Source organism: Saccopteryx bilineata, chromosome 4 (assembly GCF_036850765.1).
Source record: "Saccopteryx bilineata isolate mSacBil1 chromosome 4, mSacBil1_pri_phased_curated, whole genome shotgun sequence".
Taxonomy (NCBI): Eukaryota; Metazoa; Chordata; class Mammalia; order Chiroptera; family Emballonuridae; genus Saccopteryx; species Saccopteryx bilineata.
This window is the reverse complement of record NC_089493.1, coordinates 91633832-91653958: the sequence shown is the minus strand read 5'-3', so window position 1 is coordinate 91653958 and position 20127 is coordinate 91633832. Positions and strand designations below refer to the sequence as shown.

The following is a 20127-nucleotide window of genomic DNA, read 5'->3' as shown; positions in this document are numbered from 1 at the left end:
TTAGGCGTGGGATCATAAACATGACCCTATGGTTGCTGGCTTGAGCCCAAAGGTCACTGGCTTGAAGCCCAAGGTTGCTGGCTTGATCCCAGGCTCACTGGCTTGAGCAGGGCATCACTCACTCTGCTGTAGCCCCCTCCCCGCACCCCGATCAGGGCACATGTGAGAAAGCAATCAATGAAAAACTAAGATGCCGCAACAAAGAATTGATGCTTCTCATCTCTCTCCCTTCCTGTTTGCCTATTCTTCTCTGTCTATCCTGACTCTCTCTCTGTCTCTGTCAAAAAAGAGAGAGAGAAAAAAAGAAATCTATGTTTTATAATAAGTCTAGTGGCTGTGAAGAAGTTAGATTCAAGGAGTTGAATCTAAGCAAGAAAACAATTAGAAAGCTAATAGGTTCTTGGACCCAGTTCGTGTGTGCGCGCGCGCTTTTTGTTTCTACAAATTCAGTCAGCTAATTATAGGCTCATTAATAAAAGTGTTAGAAATTCTTCCATTGAACTTTAGTCCAATAATGACGGGACCGGTTTGGGAAGTTGTCCAGCCATGGTAACCGTGATGGCTCTTTTTTTGTGTTGTTTCACTTTATCAGCACCAGTGTTCAGTAAACCATAAGTTCTCCCCACTCAGTCCTGTGCTGTACACTCCTTATTCTACACATGTTCAAGTAACAGAACAGATTCAGTGAGTCCTCTCTGACAAACAGATTCAATACCATCTTGCTAATGATTTCTTGAAAAAAAATGTTTTCATTTACATATCTCTTAAACAGGATTTATATGCAGCTCAGTATTTTTTTCAAAATATGTATTCTTTTTGCCCTAAAAATATGATAATGACAGTGAGAGGAAGGCAATAACAGCATAACCTAAGAAGCTGGGCAGGAGCTAAGTAGTTACTAATGTAGGTGTTAGAAAAGCTGAAACTCAAGCTTTCAGATGAAAAGGTCCAGAAGCAAGTTAAATCATGTTGACAAAATTCAGGAAGGTTCCAGCATTAGCAGCTTCTGGAGTACCAAAGGGGTATTAAACTGATAGATGGTTTGGAAATCTGCAAAATAAGCACAGCACCAGATACTCCACCTGCCTTACGTACCTGGAAATTATAAATGGATAAACGTAAACCATAGAGTTCAAGTACTTATTCATGATCACAGTCACAGTACACATTAAAGGATAGAACAAGTTTTATAGTAAACTTCCCCTATCAATGGGTTTTTTTAAATGCAAATAGTGACATATAAGAAATACAAAACACTGATAATCATGTAGTAGGAAGGTTGAAGTAAACCCAAACAAAAATCCCCAATGAGTTCAAAGAGGCAACATTGCCTGTTCTGGATGAAACATGCAGGTTTCCAAACCTGGTATTTGGTAAGAGGGTATACCTATTTGTTGCATTTCTGCATGTGAAGAAATATGATTTAAAAAAAAAAAAAAAACTAGCTTCTAGGAAGTAGCAACAATGAGGGGTAAATATCACCTGAGTTTAACCAGATTATTTTAGATAGGTTTGAGTAAGCATCTAGTACACTTGGAGTCATGCCAAAAGAAGAGACAAAAGATTTGACTCAATGATATGTCTAATGTACTGGTGGGAGTCAAGGTTAGTAGTGTTTAGTAACAGTCCAATTAGTTGAGGGAGCTACAGTGACTAGAATGTTTGTTTATCTGTGTTTACATTTCCTCTGATTATTAAAAACACTGGCACCTGTTGGTTGGCTCAGTGAATAAAGCATTGGTCTGGCTTATGGACATCACAGCTCCATTCTAGGGCACACAGAAATAACCGTCTACTTCTCTCTCTCTCCCCCTTCTCTCTCTCTTCCTTCCCTGCAGCCAGTGGCTCAATTGATTGGCGTATTGACCCCCATACTGAGCATAGTTTATTGATCCCAGCATCAGACCCTGGAGCTAAAAATAGCTCAATTGAGTTGAGCATCATCCCCAGACAGGTGGTGGCAAGTGGATTCCTTTTGGGGTGCATGCAGGAGACTGCCTCACTATCTCCCCTTCTCTCACTTAAACAAAAAACAAAAAACGTAATTTGTTGATTCCAGAGTAGCATCAGCCATGGTTTGGGTAAGGGCGGCAGGTGCTCTAAAAGCACTGTATCAATGGCACAGAGGTATGTGGCTGAGTCCTCAGGCTGGGATACCTCTATGTACAAGTAGCTGTAACCCTTTGTAATGTTAAGAGTGGCTCAAACTCATCCTTCCTTCTTTAATCCCTATTTAAAATAATTACAAACAGGATCTTGGGGCTTTTTGCAGGTTCCCATCAGTACCAGTGTAAAGCATAAATGACATGGAAGGGAAATGGCAGGTGAAGTCAGTGCTCTTTCCTTCCTGAACATGCAGTGACTGAGGACTCTGTTCCATGATTGATTTGCTGCTCACTCCTGTTCAGAAAGACAAGGTGAGACATAGAAACTGGTCTCTCTACAGAGTTTTTATTTTCTTCACATAGTCTCAAATAAAACCTAGAGGTTCCTGACTGCATTGATCTCCTTTCCCATCACCACCCCAGACTGTTAGGAATGTCTGCAGTCAAGGACTTACGGACAAGATGAAGCCATAGGATTAACAATGAGGTTGGCAAAAGATTATATTCCATTTGTCCTGCCCAGGTATCCTCAGCAAAGTAATGTTCTTCAGCCTCTATCGGTGGGATGTTCTGCTTCAGAAAACAGGATTCGATATCTGGTTGCCAAGCCAATCAGAGACAAGCTCCTATAAATGTCCTAGAAACACACCAACTAATTCTGCCCTAGATTCATTTGCTGAGGTTCAAAGAAAGGATCAAACACTGCTTTCTTGAGGCCAACTTCATAAACATTGAGAAAATCCCTCTTGAGTCCACAATAAACAAAGAGAGTTAACAATTTTTTAGGAGTGTGCTGCCTGGTCACGGACTGCTATTAAGTTTAGAGAGAGTTGTGAATGGGATGGCAATCTGTGGTAGAAAAAGCACTGTGGTTAGAAATCCTGTGTATGAATTTGCAAAAGGGTTTATTAAACTTTTAAATCCTCCCAGATTATAAATGTGCACACATACTATGTACTAAACCATCTTTAATTTATGTATATTATTCTTATACAAAATCATACATTTACAACAAGAAAACTAAATCTTAAAGAGATTAAGTGACTAATTTGAGGTCAATTATCCAGTCGGCATGGTAAGAATTAGGACATATTGGTATATCCATCTGACTCTGGAGTCTATGATGTTTGGAATCGGCCATGCCACTTACATTTGTGAAGTTCAGTAAATGTTTTAATCTTAGAGAAGATATGCTGTAAAAAGAATGGGAGATTAGTTTGTGGTTATAGTTCCTAATAGTCAAAAACAAGGGAACAACCCAAATATATGTCAGCAAGTAAATGGATAAACAAAATGGGTTATATCCAGGCCCTGGCTGGTTGGCTCAGTGGTAGAGCATCGGCCTGTTGTGCAGGAGTCCCAGGTTTGATTCCTGGCTAGGGCACACAGGAGAGGCGCCCATCTGCTTCTCCACCCCTCCCCCTCTCCTTCCTCTCTGTCTCTCTCTTCCCATCCCACACCCAAGGGTCCATTGGAGCAAAGTTGGCCCGGGCACTGAGGATGGCTCTGTGGCCTCTGCCTCGGGCGCTGGAATGGCTCTGGTTGCAACAGAGCAATGCCTCAGATGGGCAGAGCATCACCCCCTGGTGGGCATGCTGGGTGGATCCCGGTCGGGCGCATGCAGAAGTCTGTCTGACTGCCTCCCTGTTTCCAACTTTGGAAAAATACAAAAAAAAAAATGAGTTATATCTATCAATGGACAAAAACATATTTGGCAATAAAAAGGAGATAATATTAATGCTACAATATAAATGAATCTCAAAAACATTATGCAGAGGAAAAGAAGCCAGACAGAAGAGATCACATATAGAATGATGCCATTTATATGAAATATTCAAAAAAGAAACCTATAAAAATATAAAGGTAAAAAAACGAGTCCTCCTAAATTGTCTCTTCTATGATTACTGCAATGGGACGGGTTCTGACTTTGGTTCAGAATTGCTAGCTCCTAATGCAACTAGGCTTCACCACAGTTAACCCATGACCACTGGGGGCAGCTGGGGAGCCAGTGTAAGCATCACAAAATGTTTTAGCAGGACACCAGGTGACAGTGCTTCAGGAAAGAACTTCCTTTTTGATCATCGAAGTATGCAAGAGTCTGATTCTCAAGAAAAAAATAGAGATTTAGATAAAGGCTCCACAAAGTGATGACATTTGAGTAAAGACCTAAAGGAAGTTCAGAAGTTCACCATGCAGATATTTGGGCAGATAGCATTATAGGCAGACAGGGCAAAGACAGAGGTAAAGGTGTCTATGGCAACATGCTTGGAGTATTTAAGGAATAATATCTATTGCTTCTGATGAGAAGTCAGGCATCATTCTTAATGATTTTTCATAGAACACATTTATCAATTTTCTTCGTGTATTAGCAAGATTTCTTTTCCAATTAAGCAGATACTCCGAATATGGATTTGCTTTTGATGCATACAATGCTTCCACTAAAACCACAATGATGGACTTGCAGAATTCCTTATTCAACTCAAGGAAATCCACATAGCATTGCTTGAATAAAGAGCTTTTCTTATAGCAAATCAAGTAGAGCATTGAGTGGAGATGTTTGCTATGAGCAATGAGATTTTGAATGGGTAATGGAAGAAGGTTGTTATAAATACCAGCTACAATCATATAATCCCTTGCAAAAACAAGGACTAAAATGCTTATGAAGCTTTCTTTTTCATTTTGATATAAGGAAATGTATGGATTTATTAACCATTTTGTCCTTCCCTCTCCTATTTGCCTACATGCAGTAGCATAAAGTGTGTTAATAAAAGTTATTCTCATACCGTACCTCTTTATATTTCAGTTAAACTACAGGATATTGATGTGAGAGTGTAAGTCAGCTACACAAGGAAAGTACATCACCCAAAGATGGACAAATGAACTTTGTGATCTCTTTGCAGGAAAGGGTTAGCTTAGTTTTCATGAAGTACTGTCATTGCTTTGTATTGGATCAATTTAACCACCTGAAAATATATTTTTCCTATTTTGCTTTCTTATATTGTTCTGGATTAGAGCTGGCCATGCCAGAGACTTGTGCAAGATTTTGAAAGTAGTCAGGATGCAGCACCCATATTTTTATGTTCTGCAGGATGACTCAGGGCTCCAGGCTCTGTGACAATACACACACATGCTGCTGATGATCTGCAAGCTCAATTTATTAGGGTTTTAGTAACTGTTTAGATTATATTTAGAGGTTAACAGAAAGAGGAGGCTTGCATTTAAGCTAATGATTAACATGGTGTAATATTTTAAACTAGAATTTTTAAACCACTCTAAACACTTACATGCCTCTTAGCTAAAATTATAATTGTATCATATTACTTAAGTTAAAGTTCTTCCTTCAAAAAGTCATCAGAGCCCTGGCCAGTCAGCTCAGTGGTATAGAATGTCAGCCTGGCATATGGATGTCCTGGGTTCAATTCCCGGGCCAGGGCACACAGGAGAAGCATCCATCTGCTTCTCTACCCTTCCCCCTCTCCTTTCACTCTATCTTTCTCCTCCCCTCCTGAAGCCATGGCTCCATTCAAGCAAAGTTGGCCCGGGCACTGAGGATGGCTCCATGGCCTCCACCTCAGGCACTAGAATGACTGTGGTTGCAGCAGAGCAATGCCCCAGATGGGCAGAGCATCACCCCCTGGTGAGTGTGCCGGCTGGGTCCCAGTCAGGCTCATGCAAGAGTCTGTCTTTCTCTGCCTCCCCGCTTCTCACTTCAGAAAAATCAAAAAAAAACAAAAGTCATCAGAATAATATGACAGCTCCTGCTGCTGAGTGTCCATCATAATTTGTTTTTGTAACATAGCCACTTTTTTTTAACTTCATTTTGTGCACCAGTAGGTAGAGTATCAGATTCTTCTCCACATCCTCCATACTAGCTAGTTTTTCTTCTTGTTCCTCAGATTTCTGCACATCTAGCTCCCACTGCTGAACAAAGTCAGAAGTTGCTAAGAATATTTTTGGTTAAGCTTCTTTCAGCCTTTGATCTTGTTGGGTTTTCTAAATATGTTCAATTTTCTGGTTACTGGTGTTGAGAGAAGCCTTGGTATACATTGTTAGTTGTTTTCTCTTTGCAAAAAGAGCATTGTTAATGTCAGCTCCAGATTTTTCCAGCATATTCAGTACTTCACACACACACACACGCACACACACACACACACACTGCCATATATTCAACTACTCTTACAGAAGTCCTTTTCTTCCCAGGCTTATCAATTACTGGAGTCTCTGTGTCAGTAACAGCCTCATCTGAACCACTCAAATCTTTTATATCCTCTTTTTTAAAGTCAAAGGCTCTTACAACCTGAAGGTTACCCATGACTATGAGATTGAAGTAAGCAAGAGACAAATTTTATTTTGTGTTTGTGGTTCCAACTGACAGCATGTGTTGGAATCCCTAGAATATCCCTACAAATCACAGTTGGTCCATGCTTTTGTCCACATTCAACTTTCCTTCACAAATGTTACTCTAGCTGACAACTAAATTCAGGCTCCCTACCAGATGCAAAGGCAACACCTTTATGTAGACTTCACCAACTCCAGCAGTTGCTTGCATGAGTTCTAATTCTTATAATTAATGTTTTATTCTACACTACTTCTGAGGGTTCTGCTTCTCTGATCATACACTAACTGACACAATGCCTAAGAGGAAAGGGTTAAGAAAATAATTTTTGTGATGATTGCAGATAACAAGACAGATTTGTGAGCAATTTTTTAACACTGTGAATGTATTAAAAGATAGTTACACTGGACATCTGTTTCCAAAAAACACAGAAGGAGGTTTTACCTAAAATTATACCTTCTGATCCAGACCACAGATTGAGCAACCATGGTCACTGCCATTTCACGTCTCGTATCTGCTGTGTACATTTCAGCTTGGCTTCTTCAGCAGGGGAACTCTCTCACTGAGCTCTAATTTTTTTGTTCAGCTTTTACCATCATTTCAAACACTGCATGTTTTCTGAGAACACAAATATTTTGCTGAATCTTGCAAGTATAAGGGTGAAATGGTGAAGCTGATGGATTTAGCTGTTTTCTGGGGATTTACAGAGTAGCAGCCATTCTTTGCATTCTGGTCAAAAGAATGCAGGTGAACAAGAAAAATGATCTCTCCACTTGTGAACTGCTTATACCAAAAAATATAGCCCTGGCCGGTTGGCTCAGCGGTAGAGCGTCGGCCTAGCATGCGGAGGACCCGGGTTCGATTCCTGGCCAGGGCACACAGGAGAAGCGCCCATTTGCTTCTCCACCCCTCCGCCGCGCTTTCCTCTCTGTCCCTCTCTTCCCCTCCCGCAGCCAAGGCTCCATTGGAGCAAAGATGGCCCGGGCGCTGGGGATGGCTCTGTGGCCTCTGCCTCAGGCGCTGGAGTGGCTCTGGTCACAACATGGCGACGCCCAGGATGGGCAGAGCATCGCCCCCTGGTGGGCAGAGCGTCGCCCCATGGTGGGCGTGCAGGGTGGATCCCGGTCGGGCGCATGCGGGAGTCTGTCTGACTGTCTCTCCCTGTTTCCAGCTTCAGAAAAGTGGAAAAAAAAATAGTAGTATGACCTCCAACTTGTGTCATACCGACAGTTCAAGGTGTCTGCTGCCCTCTCTTGCATGGGTGCATCTGGCTGGTTTTGAGTAACTTTCTGAGCCATGCTAGATCCTATGGGAAAAGTCACAAACAGACCTGATGTACTGAAAAAAATATTGTAAAAATTAGACTAATTTAGAACTCAAAGACCAAATTGAAATCATAACCTGCTTGCTTTGCCTTACTTGTTCCTTTCTCTTCAAGTCCATGTGAAGTACCACACACTTGTGTGCCATCCTTTCACTAAACATTCATATCCATGTTTGGAACCATCCCTGCCAGAGAAGGTGAAGACCACGAATACCCACAGCAGGCTGGAGAGCAGCATGTGGCACGGATTTCCTGCTCTGATGTGTCTAGTTCTGCCTCAAGCTGAGAGTTTGGTGGCTCTGAGTGTCTGCAACACATGTATACATAGTCCCTGGGTTCTGATGCCACTTCCTCAAACAGAAAATAGGGTTTCTTATGTTAATCGGCCACAGAATCTATGCACAGATGGGAAAAGAGTCTTGGCTCACATTAAACCTTCATTTTGTCCACTTGATTGTTGCTGGAAATTACCTTAGGCAGTACCTGAAAGTGGCATGGAAAACACAATTAGCAGCACTAAAGGTTGAGCTGAGCAAAACTGAGGATTGAGCCAGTTGATAGAAATGATAATTTTCAAAAGAATAATTTTGGGCCCATTTAAAACAGAATTTATTATAGGCTCTGAAACATTCTTGCAACTACTTACTGGTCACTCATTTAGCCTGCACTTACTTTTCTCCAACCAGAATCCAATGAAATAATAATAATAATGAATAAAACTGCACAGATCTTTGGATTTCTCAATAAAAGGCAATCTTATCCAAAATTCTTCTTCTTAATATCTTCTAAGACCCTGGAGAGGATCAGGATATTCAGTTCTGTTGTCTTCATGGGTACAATTGTACTTACTAGTTCATGTGTTCTAGAATTGTCTTGATGTCACATTCTGTCTCATTGGTCCAAAGTGTTAAATTTTGTGGATGAGTATTTTAATTTATTTGTAAAATATAGTCAGAATAAGTACGCCAGATCTCTCTGTGTGATGCTATAATCACCTCCCACAGAATGTGATAGCTATAGGCTGCAAGCACTTAGTATATGTCAACACCACAGAAGTTAGTGGCTGAAGTTTTGTGAGCTGTTACATAATAACGTAGAATGTAGCTGTCAACTCTTCCATTTGATTTTATTGTTTTTATAGGTAAATTAATCTAAAAGAACCACAAAGCAAATAGACAACTTTAAAAAAAGGTACCTACAAGGTTTCTTAAAACACTGAGGGTTCTTTAATACTAAGGTCAAAATAACATTAAAAAGTGGCACAGCCTTGGCCTGTTAGCTCAGTGGTAGAGCATCGGCCTGGCGTGCAGGAGTCCCGGGTTCGATTCCCAGCCAGGGCACACAGGAGAGGCGCCTATCTGCTTCTCCACCCCTCCCCCTCTCCTTCCTCTCTGTCTCTCTCTTCCCCTCCCGCAACTGAGGCTCCATTGAAGCAAAGTTGGACCGGGCACTGAGGATGGCTCCATGGCCTCTGCCTCAGGCTCTAGAATGGCTCTGGTCACAAACAGAGCAATGCCCCACATGGGCGGAGCATCGCCCCCTGGTGAGCATGCTGGGTGGATCCCGGTGGGGCGCATGTGGGAGGCTGTCTGACTGCCTCCCCGTTTCCAACTTCAGAAAAGTACAAAAAAAAAAAAAGGTGGCACAGGGGAGAGTTTATAATTAGTTGAAATGCCTACTTCTCTATCCCATTTCCCTCTCAGTACTGACAGGTATCTAATGCCCTGGTTTGCAATTATTTGCAACTAAGTAGAAGAGACCATGAGTGCCCAAAGTAATCTGGAAAGCAGCATGACATAGGATTTCCCTCTTGTTGAAATAGCCCTGCTCTGTGTTCCTGACAGGACAGGTGCAAGGTCCCTCAGCTGCATATAGCAGCTGCCTTTGAAATGTGGATTCCAGCTGGGTCAAGTTTGAATGGGTAAATTGGGTTAGGAGATTTGGCCAGTGTTAAGCATTGTTGTACCTGTATTTGTGATTTAAAAATAAGTGATTAAATCTGGTAAAGGATAAACATAAAGCTTAATATTGAAAAAAAATATTGAAGGATTTATTACTTAAAATTTCTAAGTTTAATAAATTAATATTTGATGAGATCTGAGGTGCTTATCTGAAACAAATTTATTGCTAAGCATAACTATGATTGCAAATATTTATTCATGTTTCAATTGTTCTGTTGCCTCCAACCTAAATCTAAGGTGAAATGTGTTCACTGATCCTTGGCTTCCCTACAAGAAACAAACCAGTCATCGCCTGCTTTCTTTCCTCCTTACCCACTAAGCCAGGAAAATTGGTAACTTCACAACAACAAAATCATTCAGACAAATGATAACAAAATAGGTTTCTGACTTCTGTAATCTCTCCAGTTCGTACTGAAATACCAAATTGTAACAGTGGTAAAATCATATTCATTTGCAATATAATTCTATGCTTAATTTATTAGAAGTTCTAGGAAAAGGAAAATCTATGGCTCTTCTAAATTCAAATATTTGGCCATGTTCTTGCTATGAATGCACATATATTGTTTGGTGCAATTCTACAATTTGTATTATAGTTACCCTGAAGACAAAATCTGTCCCAAAATGCTGTTTTATCAGTGAAAATATTCAAAACTACTAATGGTATAAATGTTTTCCAAAATAAAAATATTTTTCTTTGTGGACATTGAAGGAATAAAGATTCTTCTCCACTAATAACCAAAATTTATAAAGAACTTGTAAATCTCAACACCAGAAAGACAAACAATCCAATCAAAATATGGGCACAAGAAATGAATAGACACTTCTCCAAAGAGGACATACAGATGGCCAATAGGCAGATGAAAAAATGCTCAACATCACTAATCATTAGAGAAATGCAAATTAAAACCACAATGAGATATCACCTTACACCAGTCAGAATGGAGCTCATCAACAAAACAACTCAGAATAGGTGCTGGCGAGGATGTGGAGAAAAGGGAACCCTCCTGCACTGCTGGTGGGAATGCAGACTGGTGCAGCCACTGTGGAAAACAGTATGGAGATTCCTCAAAAAATTGAAAATCGAACTGCCTTTTGACCCAGCTATCCCACTTTTAGGAATATACCCCCAAAACACCATAGAACTGCTCCAAAAGGAGAAATGCACCCTCATGTTTGTGGCAGCATTGTTCACAATAGCAAAGATCTGGAAACAGCCCAAGTGTCCATCAGAGGACCAGTGGATTAAAAAGCTTTGGCACGGCCCTGGTCGGTTGGTTCAGTGGTAGAGCATTGGCCTGGCGTGTGGAAGTCCCAGGTTCGATTCCTGGCCAGGGCACACAGGAGGGGCACCCATCTGCTTCTCCACCCCTCCCCCTCTCCTTCCTCTCTGTCTCTCTCTTCCCCTCCCGCAGCCAAGGCTCCATTGGAGCAAAGATGACCCGGGAGCTGGGGATGGCTTCTTGGCCTCTGCCCCAGGCGCTGGAGTGGCTCTGGTTGCGGCAGAGCGACACCCCGGAGGGGCAGAGCATCGCCCCCTGGTGGGCAGAGCGTCACCCCCTGGTGGGCGTGGATCCCGGTTGGGCGCATGCGGGAGTCTGTCTGACTGTCTCTCCCCGTTTCTAGCTTCAGAAAAATACAAAAAAAAAAAAGAAAGAAAAAAATCTTTGGCACATATATACTATGGAATACTATTCAGCCATAAGAAATGATGACATCAATCATTTACAATAACATGGATGGACCTTGATAACATTATACGGAGTGAAATAAGTAAATCAGAAAAAACTAAGAACTATATGATTCCATACATAGATGGGACATAAAAATGAGACTCAGAGACATGGACAAGAATGTGATAGTAATGGGGGAGGGGATTGGGGTGAAGAAGGAGAGAGAGGGGGTAGGGGGAGGGGAGAGGCACAAAGAAAACCAGATAGAAGGTGATAGAAAACAATTTGACTTTGGGTGAGAGGTATGCAGCATAATCAAATGTCAAAATAATCTGGAGATGTTTTCTCTCAACATATGTACCCTGATTTATCAATGTCACTGCATTAAATTTAATTTTAAAAAAACTACTAATGGTATAAATGTTTTCCAAAATAAAAATATTATTCTCTCTGGACATTGAAGGAGTAAAGATTCTTCTCTACTTTTCCTGAAAACACATCTGGTAAATGAGTTTATGTTAAATTATCAAGCTAAAAAATGTTACTTTTGTTTAATAACCTCCTAAAAAAACTTAAATGAGAATAATTGAGTTATTCTATGGTAAATTATCCTCAGATTTCTTTTTCCTTTATATAAATTCCCCAGATTTTATGAAGTCACAGAATAACTAGTAAGTTACCCATATTTTGGCCCTGGCCAGTTGGTTCAGTGAATAGAGTGTTGCCTGGCATGTGAACATCCCGGTTTAATCCCCAGTCAGGGCACACACGAGAAGCAACCATCAGCTTCTCCCCCTCCCTCTCCCCTTCACCCCCTCTTCTCCTCCCACATCCAATGGCTCCATTGGTTAGAGTGTCTGCCAAGTCACTGAGGATAGCTCGCTTTTTCCTAGTGTCAGCCTCAGGTGCTAAAGATAGCACGGTTGATTTGAGCATCAGCCAGGGACAGGAGTTGCTGGCTGGATCCCATGGGGGTACATGCAAGAGTCCATTTCACAATCTCCTCTTTTCTCATTTAAAAAAAGTTACCCATATATTTTCTATTCTTTCTAATTCTTATGCCCTTGATAATGGCTATCTTCTGATGCTGACCACAAATTCCAACCTTGGCATTATATTTTTGTCTTGTATATTTCAACTTAATGCTACTCCAATCTGACATACCCACTATTCTAAATTTCTTATCTCACTTTTCAAACTCCTAGAAAGAAGAATCAAAACAAACTTTGAGAGCCAGGGGAGCTCATATATGTATATAATTTTAAACAATCATCACCATTCTGTGCATTATATTTGCAGGAATTATTAATCTTATAACTGGAAGGTTGTACTTTTCTGCCACTTTCACCTATTTCATACACCTATCCAAGCCTTACCTCTGGCAGCCACCAATATGTTCTTTGTACATACAAAGGGTTTTTTTCCCCAACTTTGCTTAAAGCATTGGAGCCATGGCTATAGGAAGAGAAGAGAGAGAGAGAGAAAGAGAGAGAGAGAGAGAGAGAGAGGAGGGGAAAGGGAATGGAGAAGCAGATGATTGCTTCTCCTGTGTGCCCTGACCGGGAATCAAACCTGGGACTTCCACATGCTTGGCCAATGCTCTACCGCTGAGTCAACAGTCCAAGGCCTCTTTTTTTATTCTTTTAACAGTATCTTTTACAGGGAAAACATTTTAATTTTGATGAATTTAAGTTTTTTGTTTGTTTGTTTTTATGGACTCTACTTTTTTCATTTCATACCAGAAGTTTTTTCACCTAATCTTAGGTCATGAAGACTTTTTCTTATTTCTTATTCCAAAAGATTATAGTTCTATATTTTACACTTGGTTGAATGATCCATTTTGAGACTATTCTCAAATTTTTTGTATAAGTTGTGAAGTTAAGAGCAAAGTTGAATTATTTGCCTATGAATAACCAATTGTCACATACTATTTGTTCATTATAATATCCTTCCTCCATTGAATTGCCTTCGTACATTTGTGAAAAAATCAGTTTTCCCCATTTGTGTGGGTCTATTTCCATACTCTTCCTCAGTGGCATTAAATTGTTAATGATATACTTTTATTTTAGTAAATGTTAGAGAATATGTAGTGTGGTTTTATTCTATTCTTTATATTTATAATTTGTTTTCTCTCCATTTTTCCTTGATAATTCTAAATAGGTATTTACAAATTTTCTTAATAATTTTTAAAAAATTAACTTTTTAATTTTTTATCTGTATTGTTGTTTTGTATCTCACCAACTTGACTTTCTTATTATTTCTTTCTTTTAGCTTATATGAATTTAATGTTTTTCTTTTTCTAGCTTCTTTTGTTGAAAGCTTTGATAATTGTTTTTAACCATTTTTCTTTAGTGATATAGTGATTCTAAATGATAAATTTCCATCTATGTCCTATTTTAGCTGCATCTCATATATGTCCAAATATATGTGTTTTCATTACATTGTCTTCAAAAATATTTTCTAATAGCCATTGGAATTGCTTCTTTGATCTATGGGTTATTTTAAAGTTTAGTGCTTAAACTTCAAGTATTTGGGAGTTTCTAGACATCTTTTTGCAATTAATTTTCTAAATCAATTCTATTTTGTCATAGAATAAATTCTATATAATTTCAGTCTTTTTAAATATATTAAGACTGTTTAATGGCTAAACAGATTTTTCTGTGTATGTGTAAGTATTTCTCTACATAGCAGGGTTGGCTAGAGCCCCAGTTGCAGGTTAGGGGACAGGCTGCAGGTGCCTGGAGAGCACTGTGCGCTTGCTGCACAGAAGTAGATGGCTGAGTCTCCAGGCTGGGAGGCCAAGATGTGCAATGAGAAGTGTTTGGTACTTTTGCTGAACAAAACTGTGAATCTTCCATCTTCCGTTTTATTCACAACTGAACGTATGGATATTAATAATTCAGGGCCTTTACCAAGGTATTGCCGGTACCATGGGAAGTAGTCAAACATACTGTTCTCATAAGTACAGTCCAGAATTGAAGTCTCTCCTTCCTGGAATACCAAAGATTGAGGGCTCTGTTTCACCTGCTGCTGGTCACTTTTTTCCTTCTGTTGGCCATTCACCCCTGCTTTAAAAGGATAACAAAAAGTCATTAGGCCCCAAAATTCTATTTTCTTCTTCAAGTTTTCTACCTACATAAGTTTGTCCACACCCCAATTTGCCCAAATTAATGTTGTATCCCAGAGTTTCTCTTCCACAGCTCACAGCTTAGTTGAAGCCATAGAATGAAAAATGATGCTCCCAGGATCTTGTCCATTTTCTGGCACCAAAGGTCAGTGACAACTCAAATGTTCTTATGATCTTCTCAGGCGCTGGAGCTCTGACTTTAAATTCACACCTGCTTTAATTCTTTCAACAGGCCCCACCCTTCCACAAGTACTTTCACTTCACACTATTTTTGTCAAAGAAAGCACTTCCTCATTTTGCCCTATCTTAAAATTGTTGAAAATACTTTCATTAAGAATGAAAAATCGCCTACTTACACAAAGAAGACATTCAGTTTAGAATTTATCTCTTCCAGTTCTCTTCTTCCTTTTCCTCATACCTCTAAAATATTTAAATCTATGTGCTAGGACAACTTGATATGTCAGTGGAGATTACACTATTTTACAGTGGGAAAAAGAGACATTGTCACAAAGCCATAATATGAAATGCACAGAAGCATTTCTTTTTTATTACAAATATGAATTGAAGTTTATTGAGGACACAGAGTTGGCATAAGTCACACAAGTGGCACAGTATCCCATTACAAGCTAAAGTCACAGATCAAAACATAGATAATATATGGTCCCTTTGTCCTCACATAACATAAAATTGTATTGCAGTTTTTCAGATGTGTTTATATTTTACACAACCCTAATAAATATAGAAGATAATAAAATCAATTTTAATTTTCTCATATTTCTTCTAAACTATAAATCAGATAAATTAAATATTTCTAAGAATATAACTAGGGAAAAGAATTTGGTAAATATGAGAATGATCTACTAGGGACGAGCTTTGATCTCCAGAGAGATAAAAGAGGATAGAGCCTGACCTGTGGTGGCGCAGTGGGTAAAGCATCAACCTGGAACGCTGAGGTCACTGGTTCAAAACTCTGGGCTTGCCTGGTCAAGGCACATATGGGAGTTGATGCTTCCTGTTCCTCCCTTCTCTCTCTCTCTTTCTCTCTCTCTCTCCTCTTTAAAATGAATAAATAAATAAAGTCTTAGAGATACATACATTAAAAAAAGAGGATAGAAAAGATGTGCAGACATCAGAAAATATGAGGCCATGACCATCCAGTAATGCAACATTTTTGGTAGCTCTCATTGAATTTGAACAAACATTAAATCTTTTTCTCACAGTTTATCCTCATGTGTAGGAAATCACCCATCTAACCTTGAACCCTCTATGACTTCGATTTGGAAATTTAGTTAAAAGCCCTGAGTGAACATCTCTTGGATGAAAATACCAAGAAAGTGTGAGTGGGTGACATTTGTGCAGACACAAAAGAATGCATGTGAACGGGCTTTAGAAAATTAGCCTAAAAGTTCTAGAATGCCCCTTCCTTTGTGCTTGTTAATTAGCAAAAGAAAAGAATATTCTGATCAATTTAGCCCTTTCTCCATGTCAGCAAAACAGCCATTAATCATTCTTCCCCTTGTCATCTGATCTCCCTCCCTTGTAATCCTGTTACCTAAATTTTGCTTCTGAGAAGAAAGGTAAAGGAGAAGGAGATTCAGGAGGTCTTTCTTTGCCTCCCTTGGCAGGCCTCCCTCTCTCTTCCTCTTCACTAAGGTGACCAACATTTTATAATGAAAAGGAGGACAAAAATAAATTGAAGAAAACAATATTGTAAATAAAAGAAACATTTTATTCATTGCAGCAATAATGCACTATAATATAATAAATGCATAATAAGAACATTTGTAATATTTTATATTGTAATTATGCTTACATACCTATTAAGTTTTAATAATAATTGTAAGAAAAAAGTACTCATTTAAATACAAATATGTCACATCACATGCAATGGATTGATTCTGCATCGATCGAATACAGACATTTACAGATTAGTCTTCCAATATCAAAAAGGAGGACATTTTGGAGGACACTTTTCGAGTGAGGATAGAACTTACAAAAGAAGGACTGTCCTCCCTAAAGGAGGACAATTGGTCACCTTATCTTCACATAAGTTTGTGTCTTGAGTAAGTTTTTTCTACGCAACATCGGTAATTCCCAGCAGGCTGGAGTACTACACTCATGAATGAAATATAAAAATATAAAGAATCAATTTGGCTTTTCTTGTTAACACAGCAGGGTATACAGATAAGTTAACCTCCAAAACAGGCCTACCAATGAGATTGATCTGCATTATAAATAATAGAAATTAAAAGATGCCTGGGCCTCTGGTGGGCAGTGTGGATAGAGCATTGACCTAGAACACTGAGGTCACCAGTTTAAAACCCTGAGCTTTTCTGGCCAAGATACATATGACAAGCAAACAATAAACAACTAAATTGAAGCAACTATAACTTGATACTTCTCTCTATGCCCCCGTACTCTCTCTGTAAAATCAATAAATAATTTTTTTAAAAGATATAAGGAGCACAGTTTTTGAAGCACAGAGAAAATTCTGTTATTTGTATTTGGTATCATCTCAAATTGAATCAAAGAAAACGCCATCACAGTCCAACAGGAGAAATTAGTAAGAGTTCCCATAACCAGTTCATTCAACTCCAGAACACTCAGGGGATTTTTTTTATTGTTTGTTGAATTTTTTATGCATTTTTCTTTCTCATTTATTTATTCATTAGTGCATATATTTAATATGTATTTACTGAGTGCCTAATAAGAGCCTACTATGTGTGCAATACTTGGGTTTTATTTATGAGAGACACAGTCCCAATCTTCAGTCAACATAGTCCCAGTACTCAAAAACAGTCAGATAACACCTACCAAAGAGAACTGTGTGTCTATACAATGTGACAAAAAAGAATACTGAACTTTGATTCTGGGCCCATTCAGAGAAGGGTTCCAATGCAAGAGATGCTTCAACTGGAACTTTCTCTATCCCATAAATATATTTCCCAGAAAAAAATAATAGGATAAGAGTATCCTAGGCACAGATTAATTTATTTTGGCTAGAGATTGAACTGTGAATAAAAACTTTAGGAATTTATATAGGGAAGTTAATGTGAACCTGACTTTGAAGGGCAATATGTATTATTCAAAGAATTGTTGGTTTCCAAAGTCATGTGTTTCAAACCAATTAGATTACAATAAATACAGATGATATTTAGGTAAATGGATAGATACATACATACATACATAATTGATAGATATATATTGAATCAAAGGATTAGGTAATATTTTACCAGATTTTTAAAACATAATTTCTATCTACTTGATGAATATGTTTATATGCAAACATTAATCTTCCCTGAAGCAGCATTGCCCCTTTGTGGCCATTTGGAGAAGTTACACTGAACAATTTCTACAGCTTCTTACAAGTGTGTTCTGCAACCATTGTGTCAATCACAGTACTGACATGAGTGACTGAATCCTCTTGAGCCAATGATTTCTTCTGATGGAAGTAGATTTTGTTGAGGTGTTTATGAAGTCTTTGCTGCTTTTCACTGAAGTGTATCAGGCAGATTTAGATGGCTTGGCTGGGATCTAGGCATACCAAGAAAGACAGAACAAGGTTTCTTAGTAGCATCCCACCTGCCTTAGGGTCCCTTCAGAGGCATAAATTGGCCCTCAGGCTGAATCACTGCATAGGGCTGTCCTTCTTCCCATAATATCAGCAACAGATCAGGGTAAGGCCTGAACCATGTCCTTAAACAGATTCTATACTAAATAAGTGTTTTACATCCTTCCACTTCTTGATATACTCATCTTTTTGCTTTAGCCAAAATAATTGATGTCTAGTGATCTCACTGTGGTATTAACTTGCATTTCCATGACACTTAATGATGTGGAACAGAGGATGGCCAACGTTTTTCATAAAGGGTCAAATAGTAAATATTTTTGGTTTTGCAGACCATTCAGTCTGTTGCAATTATACAACTTTGCCATTGTAGCTGAAATAAGCCATTGATAATATATGAATACATGAGCATTGGTGTGTTTTAATAAAATTTATTTACAAAAGTAAGTGGCTAACTGGATTTGATATTTGGTTCATGTTTTCTTGACTCTTGATATAGAGCAGATTTTATTTTCTTATTGGTCATTCATATATCTCTTATAAAGAATCTACTCAGGCCTGACCTGTGGTGGCGCAGTGGATAAAGCATTGACCTGGAAATGCTGAGGTCGCCGGTTCGAAACCCTGGGCTTGCCTGGTCAAGGCACATATGGGAGTTGATGCTTCCAGCTCCTCCCCCCCTTCTCTCTCTCTGTCTCTCTTGTCTCTCTCTCTCTCTCTCTCTCTCTCCCTCTCCACTCTAAAATGAATAAATAAAAAAATAAAAAATAAGTAAAAAAAAAAGAATCTACTCAAATATTTTGCTCATTTTTAAACTGGGTAATTTATCACTTATTGAGATTCTTTTATGTTTTGTATAATTTTTTTAAAATTTACTGATTTGAAATATAGGGAGAGAGATAAACATCAATTCTGTTCCACTTAAGCATGTATTCATTGGTTGATTCTTCTTTTTTTATTGATTTTATAAGGAGAAAGGAAGGGAGAAAGATAGAAAGAGAAACATTAATTTGTTGTTCTACATATTTTATGCATTTATTGATTGATTCTTGTATGTGCTCTGACTGGAGATCAAACCCACAACTTTGACATATAAGGATGAGGCTCTAACCAACTGAGTTACCCTGCCAGGGCTGAGATTATTTTCAAATACAAATATTGATTAACTTATGACCTATGCAACTTACAACCATTTGACTTTACGACCACAATCGCTAGTCACGACTGCTCCACGTCTGGCAGCGCAAGCGTTGCCCAGCTGGGCATGTGACAGTGCGGACCAGCTTCCAACAGCACTACCATCTCCGCGTGCACCATTTCAACTGTTATCCCAGACTCAGTACACCAATTTGTGTTTTGTGTCTTGGATATTTTTCATCAAACCCCTCCCAAGATGTGTACCAAGAGGAAATTGTCTTTGCAAATCTTAAACCGGTTGTACTGGTAATGCAGTGTTTTACTTAAACCTGATGAATGTAAAAATAAGAAACAAAATGGTGTAGAGATGATACAAATGGCATAAAAATGAACAAAGAAAATTATGATATATAACAATAATGAAAGAAAATTATAATAAAATATGACTTAAAGATTGTTATAACATCATTTCACAGTACTGTACATATAGTCTACTCAACTTACGACCAAATCGTGTTTCGATCGGTCTGTCGGAACCAATCATGGTCATAAGTCGAGCACTACCTGTACCATGTTCTTGATACAATAAGAAATCTTATTACTATATGGACACAATGACCCTCAAAGTAATTCCATAACTGCTTTGAAAAAACCTGCCTATAAAATCATGACTTAGCAGACAGAGCAGTAAACACGATCTGACTGGAATGAGCTGCTTGCTGAGAGAAATACACTTTCCCATAATTATAAATGTTGATAATTGATGAGTTCTGATATCCTGTCAACGAACTCTGTTGATGTTGAGTTTTAAACAAAGACAGATATTCTAGATGTTTGTTGTGAGTGTAAAAGAAAAACAGTTTTAAAAATTGCCCAAGTTCCCATAGGACATATGCACT

General features: G+C 38.8%; 1 non-coding gene and 1 pseudogene across 1 annotated transcript; one reads left to right on the top strand and one right to left on the bottom strand.

Annotated features, from left to right (window-relative positions):
- The first annotated feature begins 3413 nt into the window (after positions 1–3413).
- Positions 3414–3489, top strand: TRNAN-GUU (transfer RNA asparagine (anticodon GUU)). The gene has a single exon. It is a non-coding gene; the product is annotated as a tRNA-Asn (tRNA).
- A 2320-nt stretch (positions 3490–5809) lies between these two features.
- On the bottom strand, positions 5810–19772 carry LOC136335489 (synaptonemal complex protein 3-like; annotated as a pseudogene).
- Positions 19773–20127: the final 355 nt, after the last annotated feature.